The sequence below is a fragment of the Martes martes genome (assembly GCF_963455335.1).
Source record: "Martes martes genome assembly, chromosome: 13".
Taxonomy (NCBI): domain Eukaryota; kingdom Metazoa; phylum Chordata; class Mammalia; order Carnivora; family Mustelidae; genus Martes; species Martes martes.
In genome coordinates, this window is record NC_137901.1 from 65,294,552 (window position 1) to 65,312,115 (window position 17,564).

General features: G+C 51.4%; 1 protein-coding gene across 1 annotated transcript in view; it reads right to left on the bottom strand.

The window, feature by feature from the left end:
- The window catches only part of BCR (BCR activator of RhoGEF and GTPase), a 122,175-nt gene that overhangs the window by 91,709 nt on the left and 12,902 nt on the right, over positions 1-17,564 (bottom strand). The window lies entirely within an intron of this gene.

The window sequence follows — 17,564 nt, forward strand, 5'->3', positions numbered from 1 at the left end:
GGGCCGGCTGTCAGTGGATTCTCTTCACTTCACTTTCTCCCCTCCCCCTGGATTATTTTGAAAAGATTAGGTTTCCTGTTTTCACTGCCTGGCTGGCCCAGCCTTCGCTCCATCCATCCACTGTCACCGCCGTTAGGGTAGTAGCAGGGCAGGAACGGGCTGGCACGCTCCAGGCCCTCCTGGCTCTCTAAAGAGGGCTTCGCCACCCCCCTCACCCTGCACCAGCTGGCGGCTCTGTAAACACCATTTCCTCCCCCCAAAGGGCAGGCAAGGCTGTGACCTCTCCCACGGGCAAGGAGCCTCTTAATGAAACAAGTAAATAGGCGATTCATCCTGGCTGCTGACAGCCACTTGCCCTCAGAGCTGGCTCATTCCAGGACAGAAAAATCAGCCCTTTACCGTGGGCCTCCTCCGCCTCGTCTCCCTTCTCCTCCCCCAGCAGTGGGCGGACGATGGCCCCACTGCCCCCGGTTGAGAGTGAAGGGTCTTCACGAGGAGGACCAGAATCCATGCCTGACCAGTCACCTGTGGCCCAAGTGGTGAGTGAAGGCCTGCATGCGGTCAAGCTGTTTTCCAGCCACCACTGCCCACGCAGAAGCTAGCCCCAGGGTAGGCTGCCAGGCTGTCACTAGTCACCCCGCCCCACCCAGGACCAGACCCCTCCCTCCTCGCTGTTACCCCTGAGACCAAGGCCTGAGGCAGCACTTTCCCAGCTCTCGGACCCACTGCCGCAGAGACAGAGGCTGCGCTGCGACAAGGTAGGGGAAAAGGGAGCATAAACCAGCTTCATTTGCCTTCGATATGGAAGGTCCCCCCAAATTCTGGCTAATCAGGGTTCTGCCGCTGTTAAAGAAAAGGTTAAGCTCAAGGAGGGGAACTCGGTTTCTGAGCGATTCATGCTTGCCGGGCATGAGGCTCTGACCTGGGTCACCTCATGGAACCCTTACACGGCCTTCAGGGAAGGGAAGGGGACGACGGGACAGAAGCTCCGGGGCTGCCTCGCAGCAGGAGCAGTCATGACGCTCACCCAGTTCTGCAGGCTTCCCACTGCTTCTGACCCGCCTGGGGAGCCGAATATCAGATCAGAGCACAAACCCCAGGCAGGGGGGCCAGAGGGACCAGCCAACAGCATCCTAAAGGCTTGGGCGTTCAGGAGGAATAGAAGAATGGGAATAGGAATGCAGAGAGGAGGCAGGTCCCCATGCAACAGGAGAGGAATTTCCCTCATCAGAGGAGGGCTATTTCACAGCCCACACTTCCCCTGGAACGAGGCCCATTTACTCGCTCGGGGCAGGTTCAAACCCCTTCCCTGATATTCTGGCCACAGTCAGGCCAAGACCCAACTTTTTTCCACGAGGCAGGATTCAATTACCTGAGCCACAGCTCTCCCTCCAGCAGGATGTGTGAGTGTCGAGGCCTCTCCTGTCCCAGCAGCTGGACCTGCTCATGGTTGGGCAGGCAGCTGTAACTTAAGCCCAGTGCCCACCGGCACAGCCCAGAGCCCCAAAGCCTGCATGGGAATGCCCTCTGTCCAGTCCTCACGCTGTCCCATGCACAGGCAGAGCGTGGTTCACCCCAGGCAATTTATTTAAATTTTTATCTTGAAGCACTCTCAAACTCACAAAATCCTGCAAAGAGATTACAAACAACCATCGGTTTAGGGGAACAGCAATAACCTGCAAAAAAGGAACGTGGGGGACAGATGAATACACCTGCAACCCCAACTCAAATCAACCAGACAGCAGTGTCCTTGGACACAAGGGTCCCCATGATGTCCTCTCTTCCTGTATCCGGATGGTACACCTGGGCCCACACCTGCCTTACAGAGGTGGGCGACCAACACCTCCAACAGCCTGGGTCCATTTGTGCTGCCATCAAGACCCACCCACCCTCTGTCCAGGTGACAGGAAGGGGAGCTAAAACATGTCCCACAGTGCCAGTCCCTATCTCCAGACGTCTTCTTCCCAAGGTCCAGGCTGCAGAGGTTACACCTGCAGGCCTAGGAGACCTAATAGTCACCCCCCACCCCCACCTCCACCCCTGTCATCCTCTGGCTAGGCGCCCAATGAATAGTATGGGGAGAATTTTCATTTTTAAACCTAATACGAGACATGGTAAAAGCCAAAATTGAAAGGAAGAAACCCCGAACAACTTCATCTCCTTGACTTATTGACAGCAAGAGAGGACAGACACACATCTGGACACACACAGTGCTGTGCCTCACTCTCAGCAGGAACGAGTTCCACGCCGCTACACCGTTTTCGTCCTTATCATTTGATGATGACAGAACAGTCCACCAAGTTACTGTAACCCCTTTTCTACTGCAGGGCGTTTATTTTGTTTCCAGTTTTCCACTGTTATGAACACAATGAATAGCTTCACATAATAATACCAGAAAGGAAAAGGGGGGGGGGGAGTCCTATTTCCTTAGAAAAATACCCTAGGGTGGGATGACTGGGTCTGAGCTTATAAACATGTTAATAACTTTTCAACAATGGAGACACTAGAATTCAAAGAGAAAGATGCCCTTGAAGCATGATGAAAAGGGGCCAGGAGTAACCTCAGGTTTTGCTTTCTGCAGAAAGTGGGGCTGTCCTCCGGTCGGTCGGGCACCTGGGTGGCTCAGATGGTTAAGCATCTGCCTTTGCCTGGGGTCATGATCCCAGGGCTCTGGGATCCAGCTCTGCATCAGGCTCCCTGCTCGGGGAGAAGCCTGCTTCTCCCTCTCCTTCTGTCCCTCCCCCTCCCCCGGCTCATGCTTGCTCTTCTTCTCTCTCTCTCTTAAATAAATTAATTAATTAAAGAAAAAAGAAAGAAAGTGGGGGCTGTTGACACTTATCAAGGCCCCCAGTCCCAGTCAAAGAGGAAAGAGCTTGGAACACCTACCCAAAAATGCACCCACAGCTTCCTCCCAATAACTCAAGGGAAACAGAAGGCTATGTTTAAAACGTTTCTCAGTTAGGCTTTATAATTACCAACTCTGCCAGATTTCCTGAACATGGCAAAATCCATGGGAATCTGGTTATTCTGTTTTTTTTTTTTTAAAGATTTATTTATTTGAGAGAGAGCGAGAGCATGAGTGGGTGGAGGGGGAGAGGGAGAGAGAGAATCTCAAGCAGACTCCCTGCTCAGTGAGGAGGCCAATGTGGGGCTTGATTCCAGGAACCCGGGATCATGACCTGAGCCAACATCAAGAGTTGGCCGCTTTAAGTGACTGAGCCACCTAGGCATGATGGGAATCTGGTTATTCTAGAGAATGACCCAGGTTTCCAGGAATGGTGTAATTCCTGGAGTCTCAGTCACCATCTGACTCCTCCCTTGATTCACTGATCCCATATCCCTCTTACATGCCCCTGTCTCCTGAGGGCAGGCTCCAAACCTAATTCCCACACTGCCGACCGGGGTGCAGAACCATAGTCCTACCCCAGGGCTGGGCCCAACATTGCCTGGAGGAGGGCCCAACCTGCCCACTCTGTTCCACGTAAGAAGCAAAATGTCAAATCAAGCAGATCCCTGTCCCACTCCATTCTCGTTTTATCACTGACTCGCCTAGGAGCAGCTGGAATCAGACAGAAACACTCTCCCGTCTCCCCCACCTCATCAGAGGCTCACCACTTCCCAGGAGTGGCTGACTCAAATTCCCCTGGCAGAGAAGGTGGCTGGAAACGGAGGTAGGACTTGCAGCCAGAAACGCCCCTTTCCAAGAACTCCAGTCCTTTTTATCAGCAACCTGCTACATTCCAGAGCGCTGTGGGCTCCTGGCAGTCACTGAAAGAGAATGGTTCCTTTCTCCTATCTCCCATGGTGGCTGAGTGGGGCCCCAGGTGCTCGTGCAGGAGGGACCGTTTGCAAAGGGTCAAGAGTAAAAGCATGTATACCCCTGCTAACAGCAGCATCAGTCATAATATCCAAAGACAAAAATAAACCAAATGTCCATAGATGGAAGGGGTAAACAAAATATGGTCTATCCATACAAAGGAATATTATTTACTGTTAAAGAGGAAGGAAACTCTGATACACACTACAACATGGATGAAACTCCAATTATGCTCAGTGAAATAAGCCAACCAACAAGGGACAAATACTCTATGATTTCACATATATGAGGTCCCTAGAGTCCTCAGGCTCAAAGACACAGAAAGGACAATGGCTGCCAGGGCCTGGGGGAGGGAGGATGGGGAGTTTAATGAGGACAGAGTTTCAGTTGGGGAAGATGAAAAAATTCTGGAGACGGAAGATGGTGATGGTTACACAACAATGTGAATGTGCCTAATGCCACTGAACTTCATGCTTAAACATTTTATCGCAATTAAAAAAGAAAAAGAGGAAAAGCAAAGTTCTGTGACTGGCAGAAAGCCCCGCCTATAATCCTCTGCAAATGCAAGGTGGGACAGCACACACTCACACACACAGGCTCACAGCTGCTGAACCCCCTCACCTCACCCCACATCGCTGCCAAAAAGAGCAGGTTGTTCTAGGGACCAACTCTGTTTCTCTACTCTGGGAGGGAAGTTGGGCCAGGCTCCCCAGCCAGCCAACACCACTTGGAAAAGACCCAGGACACAGATCTCCAGGAAGAGGCTCCCCACAGATCCCCAGCTGCTGCCCCCAGGAGAGTAGACACAGAATGAAAGAATCATCCACAAACCAGGGTCCTGGGAGCCACGTGGAGGCGGGGATGGGGCAGGGCCCATCCGGGAGGCTGAGCTAGGCCAGGCTCAGCTCCTGCGGCTCTTCTCTTGTCTGTTCCCTATACTGAGGTCTAAAATGTCATTTCAAAAGAAGGGCTCTGTTCCTGAAACAAAACCAAAACATTTGAAAAAAAATCATTGCTTGGAAATGCACACTCTGGGCTTTTCCAACTCTGATGAAAAAAAGGCAGCTTCTCATCTTCCACTTTGGTCCCTTAAAAAAAAAAAAAAACAACCAAACCCAAAGGTCCAGCCAGCCGATGAACCAGCCAACGTCCTCTCCTGCTAGCTGTCATACAGCAACGATGGTCACAACAACACAATGAGGAGCGCTAGAGGCGAGCCACCAGCTGGGCTAAGTGCTTTTCTTGCACGCATCACCTCACCGAATCTTCACAGCAAGTCCCTGAGCAGACGACTACTGATTCCTGTTTTACAGAGGAAGAAACGTCACCATCCTTCATCAATTCTCAGACATGCATTTTCCAGAAGTTTCAAAGTGGGATCATACAATTGTCTCTGGCTCTTAAAACGACTGAAGTGTTGCCTTCCTTCTTGGCGGCCCATCAGCTAAATGGGGCGCCTCACTGAGGGAGTGTCCGAGGGAATGAAATGCCCCACCCTTCCCGCAATGGAGACAGACCGCCGAGCCGTTCCTCACACTGCCAAGTCTTCTGCAGACAAGATCCTGATTTATGACCAAGTAACTCATTCCTCGGTCCGGATAATACTCGGAACTGGGCGTACAGTTTGCACCTGCCACGTCTCTTGGCCAGAGAGCAGGTGCATCTGTTTTCCTCTTCAAATGAGGAAACGTACCAAAGTGTGAAGTTATAAACACCCTGTCTGTCAGATTCAGAGTGGACGGTCCCCGGAGGTTATGGCGTGTGTTGGGAGATGCCATGCTCACACTCCATGGTGTGTCCAAGTCTACAGTGCTATCCAGCCCCAGAAGCTCCCTGCATTCCCAGAACAGGAACTGTGCCCCTGACAGCCCCACCCCCACAGCGCTCCATGGGGCGTATTTCAGGCCCTGAGAGCCCTTGGGCTTGTGTACCTATGCAGCAACAACTCTGAGAAGTCCCAGAATCCGGTGTACTGCTTGCTAAGGCCCTGGGGTCCTGGGCAATGGGTGTCCCTGTAGACTCCAAATATCACAGAGGTTCCCAGGGACATGTGTCAGAAGTTACGGGTCCAAGGACTAGGGGTGGTGAAGGGATCGACTGTGGTCATAGCCCACCCTGCACAGAACCAGTGCATCTGCCAATACTAAGCAGAGTCAGTCCTCAGTCCACAGCCTGGATTCCAGGCCATGTGTGATCATCATGGCCATATGCCAGGGCAACTGTTCTCCTGCCCCCAGCCCCCTTCCCGTGGCCTGGCCAATCTGGCAACAAACGTGACAAAGGGGAACTCAGCTGCTGGACTCACAGTAGGGACAGGCACACAGGAAAGCTACAGGCCCTTCTCAAAGGCTGAAGGTTCTGACCTCCCATCCACGTGTTCCCTCTGGGATCTAAGCCCTTAGGGGAGGCTGAGGAGAAGAGAAGTGGAAACCTGGGTTATCGAAAGGGGAGCCAGAAGCCTAGACGGGACTGTTCCCTGGTACCCTGAGGGGAGCAGCCTCAAACCAGGCCAGAAAGGCCAGGTTCAGGGAGGAGCCAGGAACACAAGAAGGGGAGCAGCTCCTCACCACCCACCCACCCTCCAGTATACAACATGACCTGGAAGATGAGACTTCCAAAGAAACCATTAAAAAGGACAATGTCCACCAAAAGCCCTATGTTGTATAATCTCATTTGCATGCACTGCCCAGAAAAGGCAAATCCACAGAGACAGCAAGCAGATTAGGGTGTCCTGGACTAAGGGGAGAAGGATGAGGAGAGACCACTGGGTAGGAGGTTTCTTTTGGAGGGGACGAAAATGTTCTGGGACCAGACAGAGGTGGTGGTTGCATCACTCAACGCCGTGAACATACTAAAAACCAGTGAACAGTACACTTGGAATGGGTAAACTGTACGGTATGTGAGCTCTACCTCGATAATGCTGTTTGAATAGAACAGAGAGGAGAAGGACTGTGTTGACCCACGTGAAAAAATGCTCCTCGTTAATAAAACAAAATGAGGGGCACCTGGGTAGCTCAGTGGGTTAAAGCCTCTGCCTTTGGCCCAGGTCATGATCCCAGGGTCCCGGGATCGAGCCCTGCATCGGGCTCTCTGCTCAGCAGGGAGCCTGCTTCCTCCTCTCTCTCTGCCTACTTGTGATCTCTGTCAAATAAATAAATAAAATCTTTAACAAAATAAATAAAACAACAACAACAAAAATGAAATGAGCTATCAATACACACAACTCAGATCAATCGCCAATGCACCAAGTGACAGAAGACACTCTGTAGGATTCCATTTATAGGACACTTGGGAAAAGGCAAGGCCACGTGGAAAGAATGCACATCGGTGTTTGCCAGTGGCTGCAGGTGGAAGAGACACCTCCAAGGGACGTGGGTGATGAACATTCTAGGGTACTGGACTTTCCTGGGGTGACAGTTCTTTCTGGGGTGACAGTACTTTTTGGAGTGATAGAGCTTTCTGGAGTGATGGATTTGTGTATCTTGACTGTCATGGTGGTTACACAACTCTGTCATCACTCACAGAAGAGCACACCAAAAAGGACATTCACTGTCTTCAAACTGCATTTCAACACACACATGCACAAAACAACTGGCATCACAGCACTTTTTTCATCTCTGGTATTTAAAAAAAAAAAGAACTGATAATTTACAAGATACATATTTTTTTTCTTACACTTGACTCAAAATTTGTTTTCCTAACATGGACAAAAATTCCTGTAATTGGAAATCTGTTAAAAGAGGAAAGGGAATTGACTGAAAAACAATGTGGTGAAGAGAAAAATCTGTAACTCTGTCTGGTAACTTACTGCCATAATCATCCTGCAATGTATACATATGTTAAATCGTTACGTTATATGCCTAGAACTAATACAGTGTTACGTGCCTATGATAGCTCAGTAAAAATACGTAAAAATCGAACAGCTAAAAGGGAGGTCAATAAATGCAAAAATCTGATGTCAAAAAAAGACCCGCCGGATCTGCAGACCCAGGTTCACGGGAGCATTATTTAGAACAGCCCATGGTGGAGGCAACAGAACCATTCCCTGTGGACGAATCCATCAAGTAATGTCGCACAACCCTCCCACAGAATACTACTCAGACTTCAAAAAGAAGGACGTTCAGACACATGCTCTAATGTGAATGAGCCTTGAAAACATTCTGCTAAGTGCAATAAGCCAGTCATAGCGGGACAAGTGCTGTAGGATTCCACTGATAGGCGGTACCTTGAGTGGTCAGGTTCACAGGGACAGAAAGTAGAACATGGTGGTGGCCAGGCGCTGGGAGGAGCACGGATGGGGTGGGGAGTTAGTGTTTAACGGGGACAGAGTTTCAGCTTGGGATGATGAAAACAGGTATAGAGAGGGATGGTGGTGGCTGTCTAACACTGTGAACAACTTCATGGTAATTGGTCGTTTATCACAATTAAGCTGACAGACAAATCGCAAGGACTCTTCCCTATGTTGTAAGCAAGCATGCTCGCTCTGGGCCGGGGAGGATCCTGACATCGCAGCCCCGGCCACAGCCTTCAACCAGCCCAGGCACAGGCCCGGGAGAAAGGATGCTGAAGCAGCAAGCGCGGCTTCTCTCTGTTGTTCCAGCCCGAGGTTCTCCCACCCACCAAGAGGGCCTCATGGAGGTTTCTGGGTAGCCCACAACGTCCTTGTGAGGAGCCAAGCGAAGCATAGAATTGCACAAACACTGAAGCTTGAGAGTGTCTGTTTTGCACACAGACACAAAATACCACACTGTCTGGGCTGGTGCTCCCCCAAAGGAGGCTGTGAGCCAAGAAGCCACAACAAAGGTGAGCGCAGGCAGGTGCACCGGCCTCAGCCAAAGGGGGGCTGCCTGCTGCCCAGGCTGGGGAGGACTTCTGTCCACAAAGTACTCAGAAACCCACAGAGGCCTGAGCACACCAAGGGGGGAAACTAAGCAAGGCCAGTGGCTGCCAGGACGGCTCCCACACCTCACACTCACCCCTTCTCCAGGTAAATGCCACCAGGGGCTTTCTCTGGACCAAAGTAGCGCACCAGACTGCCCTCCCACATGGCCAGTCAGTCCCCTTGTCCCAATGCCGTGCTCCAGCCCTCCCGAGCCTCACGGAACAATGAGGCCAGCCACGCTGTCCCACTCCTCCCTGCCTCTGTGCATGGGTCTGTCTCTGCCCTGGAGTGCCTTCCGTCTCCCCCACCCCCGCAAGAGCCTAACATACTCCTTTCCATTTGGATCCATTCAAGACCCAACTAAAGGGCCACCCTCTCCTAGATGCCTTCCTTGGGCTAACCCAGCAGAGTTAGCCCCTTTTTGGTGCCCAGCTGGTATTGAGCTCCATCACATCATCCATCTATAGGTTTCTTGGAGTCAAGGACTATGTCAAGACCTAAGCACAGGGCTTGGACCCTGTGTAGCAGGTGCACACAAACCTCAGATGAACACACGGACAGAGGGATGGTTGGATGACAGATGGATGGGTGATGGGTGGATGGACAGATGATGGATAGATGGATGTCTGGAAGGGCAGATGATAAATGGATGATGGATGGTGACTGTCTGTGTCCTCCTAAAATCCATATGTTGAAACCTAATCCCCAGTGTGATGGTATTACGAGGCGGGGCCTTTGGAAGGTGATTTGGTCAGGAAGGCTGAATGTCCCAATGAACACTAATGAGTGGGATTAGGACCCTTATAAAAGAGACCCCAGGGAGCTCCCTCATCCCTTACACCATGGGAGGACAGCAAGAAGGCAGCCCTCTATGAACCAGGAAGAAGGCCCTCGAAAGACACCAAATCTGGGGGTGCTGAGATTTTGGATTTTCAGCCTCCAGAACTGTGAAAAACAGATTTTGACTGTTTATAAACCACCCAGTCTACGGCACTCTGGTACGGCAGCCCAAATGGACTAAGGCAGATGGCTGGCTGGCTGGATGATGGATTGATGAAGGGACGATGGATGGGGTGGCTAACGCAAAGCTCCTGCTTTCTCTGGAACATCTGCTACTAGGAAACACATGAGCAAGTCTACTCACACATATTTGGGGCTTGAGGAAGATTCAGGATTCGGAGACCCCGTTGTCTCAAGGTAGAGGGTTTCCTTTATAGCTCTGATCAACAAATGATGATTTTCTGAGAACCTTTTGTTATGGAAATTTCCAGACACAAACAAAACCGGAGAGCAAAGTACCATGAAGGTCATGTCCCACCACCGGCTTCAGCCTTGTTTCGGGGGATGAACACCCAAGTCTAGAAAGCAGCCGGCTGTGAACCAGGCAATCATTTCCCGAACCAGGCAATCATTTCCCGTCCCAGCTCTGCCCCCTCAGGTGACTTCCTGGAGGGAAGAGCCCTTGGGGGGGGGTGGCAGAGTGACCCCGCTGGCTTCCCAGGGTCCATGAGGAACATTTAACGAGGGCTCCTGAACATGGGAAACACCCACACAGGACTCTGTCATCTTATTTCGCAACCACCAGGAATTAGGAGGCAGTTCACTGTAGGACAGGGGTCAGCAAACTCCAGCCCGTGGGCCAAAACCAGCCCATCACTGCCTGTTTTTGTGTGATGTGGGATCGGAGAATGGTTTTCATATTTTTAAATGATGACACTTTAAACGGTTATATAAGGACCTACTTAATACCCAGGACTGCAGAGCAAAGAGCAAAGGCTCAGATAACCACCTGTGGTTCAAATCCAGGTTCTGCCTTGGAAGCTTACCGTTCTAAGCTCCTGCTGTCTGAGCACCAATATTGCAGGCACCACCTAGCTCTCTGCAGGGCGGAGTGAGGCTCAGATCCTGGAAGGCACTTGGGATTCCATTACAAAAAGCAAAGCCAAACCGAAATGCAAAGTTCCAGTAAAGAGGGAGATCCTCTCTCTCCTGCCAGACTGCCCAAGAGGAAACACTGGCACACTCTGGGGGTCCCAGGCAGTCAAAGTGCAGAAGAGAGCTGAGCTGGCCAAACAGAAAGTTCTTTAGGAAAGTACAGACTTCCACGGAGGCGTCCACGCCCCACTGGAGTGCAGACAGTCAACAGAGTCTGCCTTCTGTCCTTGAGCCCTCCAGACTGACCGACCCAACTCCAGAGCTGGCCAGCTCTGACACAGTCCCTGCTCCACTGGCAAGGAGAATGCTCAGCAAAGGATGGCGGGGACCAGACAGAGAGCTTCCCCTGCAGGCAGCAGGGCTTGGACTCTGATCTCAGGTGGGGCTTACACCAGGCAACAGGCTGCTAGAGGACCAGTCATCTGTGATGAAGGGGAACAATGGCCTCAAGGTACCAAATGTCCCCACACCTTGGTTTGGAGATGCACGCAGGCAACAGCCACACACGTGAGTCCTGCTCATTTCGGTGCTGGCCTTAGCACAAGCCTTCCTGACTATGCAGAGCTGTGTTCTGTCTGGCAAGACACCAGCTGGCATGACCAGGCCTCCCCCTGCCAACCACCTGCCTGGATACCATCACCTCCGCCAGGGCAGACACCCTCCACACTGCCCTCACCCCCTCCCACTTCGGTCTGGCCTTGCTCTGCATTTCAGCATGTCGCCCAGGTGACACCAGCACAGCCTTCGAGCACCTGCTCCCAGCCCAAGGGCTGGCCAGTGGGCGGCAAGAAAAAAATGACAAATCAGCCAGCAAAAAAGCATCACAGTTTCCATTTAAACTTGCACACAGAACCAAATCCACCCCCCGGCTGGCTCGCCACAGGCTCCCTGGACCCCAGTCACTGCAGGCAAGCAAGACCCAGTGGGGTCTTACAGAAAGACTGCTTCAGGATCCCTGCCAAAAAGGTTTCCCTGCCAGCCAAGTGTGGCCACACAAGCTCCTTTCCCTCCCATAAAATCCCTTTTCTACCATGGCATTCGGCTTCCTTGGAGCCTCCATTAAAGCCAGGCAGGAACTCCGTGGGCCAGAATTAACTGGACAATGCTATCTAGCAGGCCTAATCCATGGCTGGGATACATGGAAGAGAAGCTGAAATGCTTTTCCAGTTCAGTTACAAGCAGCCCAGGGTAGCAATAAACTAGCAAGTCTCATGATAAACAAGGGGATGGGGAGTTCTTTCCCTACCAAGAACCACCGAGCTGACAAAGAACTAAGTGTCATATAGCCCGTGACCTTGGGAAGCTTCCCCAACGAGAGACTGGACAGGTGTGGCTCCTGCTCAGGGCCTCTCCCGATTCCAGGCCCACGGGACTGGTTATTTCTGGGGAAGATCAAGGAACTGGGAGTCATGAGGGGACCCAGTTTAGGACAGATGCCTCCTAAACCAAACCTTAACCTCAGATCCTGCTTCTCTAGACAAAAACCCCAGATCACAATTTCGGATTTGGCAGAGGCAAGCTTCTCCCTGCCCCAAGCTCCCCCTCCCCCTGCTGTCCCTCCTCCCGTCCCCTTGCCTCAGGAGAAGGTTGCCTTTATTTTTTTTTTCTTTTTCTTTTTTTTTAAATCTCCTGAAGGAACCGCTTCCCTAAAGTCCTGCAAAAGGAAAGGGGCAAGAGAGAGGTCCAAAGAGAGCAAAGGATTAACTATAAAACCAAGAGTAAACTGGAACATTTCCGGAAGGTAACTGGGCAGAAGACATCAAGGGTCTTCACACCATCCACACCTCTGACTCGGTAAATCCCCTGAGAGGCCCACCCTCAAGGAAGGAGGCAGAAATGCAAATGAAAACCCACGTAAGATGTTCACTGACTGTAATGCCACTGAACTATACACTTGAAATGCGGTATACATAAACAATGGATATTATTCAGCCTTAGAATAGAAGGAAATTCTGACACATGCTATGACATGGAGGAGCCTTTATGCTCAAAGAAATGAGCAGTGAAACTGTATGAGTCCACTCACTGACTCCCTAGAAGAGTCAGATTCATAGAGACGGGAAGTGGAATGGGGGCTGCCGGGAGCCGGGGGAGGAGGGCTGGGGGGTTACTGCTTCACGGGACAGAGTTTCAGGTTTGCGGGATGAAAGGAGTTCTGGAGGGACGCCTGGGTGGCTCAGTTGGTTGAGTGGCTGCCTTCGGCTCGGGTCATGGTCCCAGCATCCTGGGATCGAGTCCCACATCGGGCTCCTTGCTCAGCGGGGGGCCTGCTTCTCCCTCTGCCTCTGCTTGCCACTCTGTCTGCCTGTGCTCGCTCTCTCTGACAAATAAATAAATAAAATCTTTTAAAAAAAAAAAAAAAAAAAGAAAGGAGTTCTGGAAATGGACGGTGCTGAGGACTGCCCAACAGTGTGAAGGTAATTAATGCCACTGACCTGGACACTAAAAAATGTTTAAAAATGGTAAATTTTGTTCCGTATATTTTACCACAATTTAAAAATATTAATGCAATATGCCAGAAACCATTGAACGGTAAACTTTATTTTTTTAAGATATTTATTTAAGTTGTCTCCACCCCCAATGTGGAACTCGAACTCATGACCTCAAGATCAGGAGTCGCACAGTCTTCTGACTGAGCCAGCGCTGGGTGCCCCAAATGTGAACTATGTTTCAGTAAAAATTTTCTTTAAAAAAAAAAAAAAAAAAAAGATGCTCACTGGGGCACCTGGCTGGCTCAGTCAGTGGAACATATAGCTCTTGATCTCACGTTCGTGGGTTCAAGCCCCATACTGGGTGTAGAGAGTATCTTTTTTTATTTTTTATTTTTTTTATTTTTTTTTTTTTTAAAGATTTTATTTATTTATTTGACAGAGAGAGATCACAAGTAGGCAGAGAGGCAGGCAGAGAAAGAGGAAGGGAAGCAGGCTCCCCGCTGAGCAGAGAGCCCGATGCGGGGCTCGATCCCAGGACCCTGAGATCATGACCTGAGCCGAAGGCAGCGGCTTAACCCACTGAGCCACCCAGGCGCCCCGAGAGTATCTTTTTTTAAAGATGCTCACTGAAATATCACCAACTACATTCAGTAAATAATACTTTTTTGCTCTGTTTTGTTGAGAGACAGTGTGTGTGAGAGTGGGGACAGGGGGAGAGGGAGAGAAAGGAAGAGAGAAACTTTTAAGCAGTCTCCACACCTACAAAACCCAGCTCAATCTCACAACCTTGAGATCATGACCTGAGCCAAAACTAAGAGTCGGACACTTAACTGAGTCACCCAGGCTCCCCTCAGTAAATACTTTTAAATGTCCAACAAAACTAATTAAAATTAGACCAGTTAAACTGTAACTCTATCACAAAGTAACAATATGGTCCTTCAAAATGTTTACAGACTATTAAGTAAAAAAAAAAAAAAAAAAAAAGGCTCTCCCTAACCGACAAGGGGAATACACCCAACTAATGCAGCAGGATCTCAGCTACATAAGATTTTATCATCAAGGGGCGCCTGGGTGGCTCAGTGGGTTAAGCCTCTGCCTTTGGCTCAGGTCATGGTCTCAGGGTCCTGGGATCGAGCCCCGCATTGGGCTCTATGCTCAGCGGAGAGCCTGCTTTCCCCCCCCCCCCCGCCCCGTCTGCCTCTCTGCTTACTTGTGATCTCTCTCTCTGTCAACTAAATAAGGAAAATCTTTAAGAAAAAAAAAAAAATTATCATCAAGTCAGGAAGAAAAGAAAATCTCCATTAACACTGAACTGAAGCCTGTCTCCCTGAACAGGTCCGGCTTCCAGCTCTGACCTAAAAGCAATCCATGGCCTCTTCTACCTGTCAACCATTTAAAACACAGAACAAGCACTTGTGGATTCCCGGAGCATGGTTCTCAACCCTGGCTGCAGAGGGAATCACCCACAGAGCTTTTCCAGAAACCCAAGCTGGTTTAGCGGAAGAAATCAAACAGCCATGTGTGAAGTGCTTAGGAAGGGGGCGGTCTCTGGGAGCTGAGAACAGCTCACAGCCAGCAAGAAAATGGGACCTTAGTCCCACAACCACAAGGACCCGGATTTTTGCCAACAAGCTGAAACTGGAGGAGACACAGAGCCCCCAAATGGGAAGGACAGGAGCCCGGGCCCTGGGCAACACTTGGATTGCAACCTTGGGAGACCCTGAGCAGAGGACCCAGCTAAGCCACACCCTGACTGCTGACCCACAGACACTATGAGTTTTCAAAACAAAATAAGAAGAACCTCGGGAGTGACCCGCCGTGGACATGTGTGTGGGGCTGTTTTAACCATAGCAGAGGCAGTCTATGTGGGCGCTGGGGTGGAGACCTACTTCTTTCATTCTCTGCCAGGCCAAATACCCCCATTTCCCGTAACCACTCTGCTGGCAGCCTTCAGGCTTAGCTGCACCAAGCAGAAAGTACGACTACGGCATTCCAAGGTCTGCACACTTCCATGAATACCAGGGGAAAACCTGGCCTCCTAGACATCATGTGCTATGCCTGCTGACCCTTAAAAGGTTTGCAGTCGAATGCAAACCCCCAGACCTTTTCCAAGTAAACCACAGCCAGGCCCAGGCTTTCAAAAACCCCTCTGAACCTTCAAAACAAAACAGCTCTGAGAGAGAACAGCCAAGGACAGTCCATGGATCCTGCCCTATTGCTCCTGCCTGGTCTGTGCACCCTGGAGCCTGGAAGTCAGGCCAGCCAGGGTGTCTGAGCACGTACCGTGATGCCTGCAGGTCCTGCCTCGGCCGTTGATGTCCAAGGTCGGTTGTATTTATGCTCCTATCCAGTCATGCCCAACTCAGAATTCAATAAACATACGCGACCCTCCTCTCCTTAGGAATGGCTCCCATTAATTCACATACTTGAGGGAGCCAGGGAGAAAGGGGAAGGACATGAGAAGGAGACATCCCTATTCTGTTCTCTCAGATGTACCCTTCCACACTCCCAGGCTGCACCCCTGCTTGTTGCTCGCCAGTAGCCAACCGTGCCAATTTTGCACCTGCAGCAAGGGAAGCAGGCCCCTTGCAGGCTTTCTGGAGGCCCGGCCGTTCGGCCCAATGCAGCAGACATTTCCTGAGCGGCTGGAACAAAACGCCTCCCCCAGCCAGCCAGCAGGCTGGGCCTCAGCCCATTAACCTTCCTGGACTTCCTTGCCAGAGTTTCTGGAACCTGAGACTGCAGACTAAGCAGGGATAAATAAGCAACCACAGGGCTCATGGGGCCAGAGAAGCCGGGAGATGACAAAGGAATGTTTGGGACCAAGTCTCTGACGCTTCCTCACACACCCCTTTCTGGAGCCATGGGCATTCTTTTCTAGACCCGCATGGGTCTACTTCTGGAGACTCACACCCCTTTCTAGAGCACCTCTCTACCCCTCCACACACGCACCCCAAACAGCCCTTCTGGAGCCTTGCCTGCTCTTCCACAGAGGAGAATCTGCTGCCCAACTCATACCATCTGGCCACTGAAGAAATTCCGCAGGAGAGGAAACCAGACTTAGTTAATAATCACAACCTGGACTTCTTAGGGCCAAATTCTAACAGCGGCTCACCAGCTGCTTTCGGGGGGCGAGGGTGGGCCCATCTGACTGCTCCACGACAAGACCCTGTTCCACAAGGGCCTCCCTACTGGGTACTCACGCACACGTGCGTCTCAGATCCAAGACCATTACCATGACTCACCGGGGTCCCTAAGCCACAGGCTCCGCATCTGATACCCTATTAGCACAGGGCTCATCACTGCATTCCTCTCCAGCCACACTTGGCCACCAGCCACGGGGACATGACCCACATGGCCACTGTCCCATTCCCCCCTGTGCCAGACATGTGGCGGACCTCCCTGTCCCCTCTCAGACCAGCTAAGGGGCCCCAACCCCCGCTCTCCCAAGTGAGCTTTCTGGTCTTACAGCCACCTTCATCTCTGTCCCCTCCAGATCTTCTCACCCCTCACTCACCTCCCTAATCCCCTGTGTCTCTGGGTGAGCCAGGCCAAGGCCAATGTCTCTGAAGCACCATCCCATGCACACAAGGCCCGGGCACCTAAAAGCCACATCACTCCTGGTCACTGTTCAGCAGTAACCCGATCACTCCTTTGCTGGGACCACTAACCTCCCCACTGACCCCCCCCACACACCTTGATTACCCCCTTGGAGCTTCTATTTGGACCCTGGGACCAAGCAAGCCCATGGGTACATACTCTGGGAGCTCTCGAAAACTCCGATCCTAAACCCCTGACTCCTTTGCCTCTCTGCAACATGAACTCCCCCCACCACACCTCCCCTCTCATCTCAGACTCCTCTCTCTCTCATGAGGCCCCCAAACATGCAAAGCCCAGGCTTGCTCATGCCCTTTTCTCTCTCCACACACCTGCTGGGCTGTCAGTCATCCTGGTCTTGTCCTGCCTGGCCCTTCTTCCTAAAGGTCTGCAGGCTGCTGCTCCCACTCTACCAGGCTGCCAACCCCCAGACTCTACCAGGCTTGCCTCTGTTCTCGTTTGTCACCTCCTCCCACTGTCTGCTTGCTCTTGTCCTCTCCATCCTCCCCCCAGCCCCACTCATCCCCAAGACAACAACTCCAGGGGCCCCAACTCCCACCAGACCATCTTGTACACTCCTGCCAAATGCTTTTCCTGAGGCAACGCTCCAAAGGCATCCCTTCCCCTCTCAACAACCTTCTACCTGCCCCATCACCTTTCGAAAAAGCACTACATCCTCAGCTTGTTTTCCCGGGTCTGCCCAGCATGACCCTGACCTTCCTATATCCACCCTCACCTCCCCTGTTGCCCACATTTTACATTAATTCTCCAACCAAACAGGCTCTCCTATTTCCTAGCATAGGGACTACTTCCCAGGCTCTAAGCTCTTGCCACTCTCCTTTCCACCTAGAACCATCCTCCTAGCCCTCTTCCCCAAGGACACGGGACAGAGGACATGGGG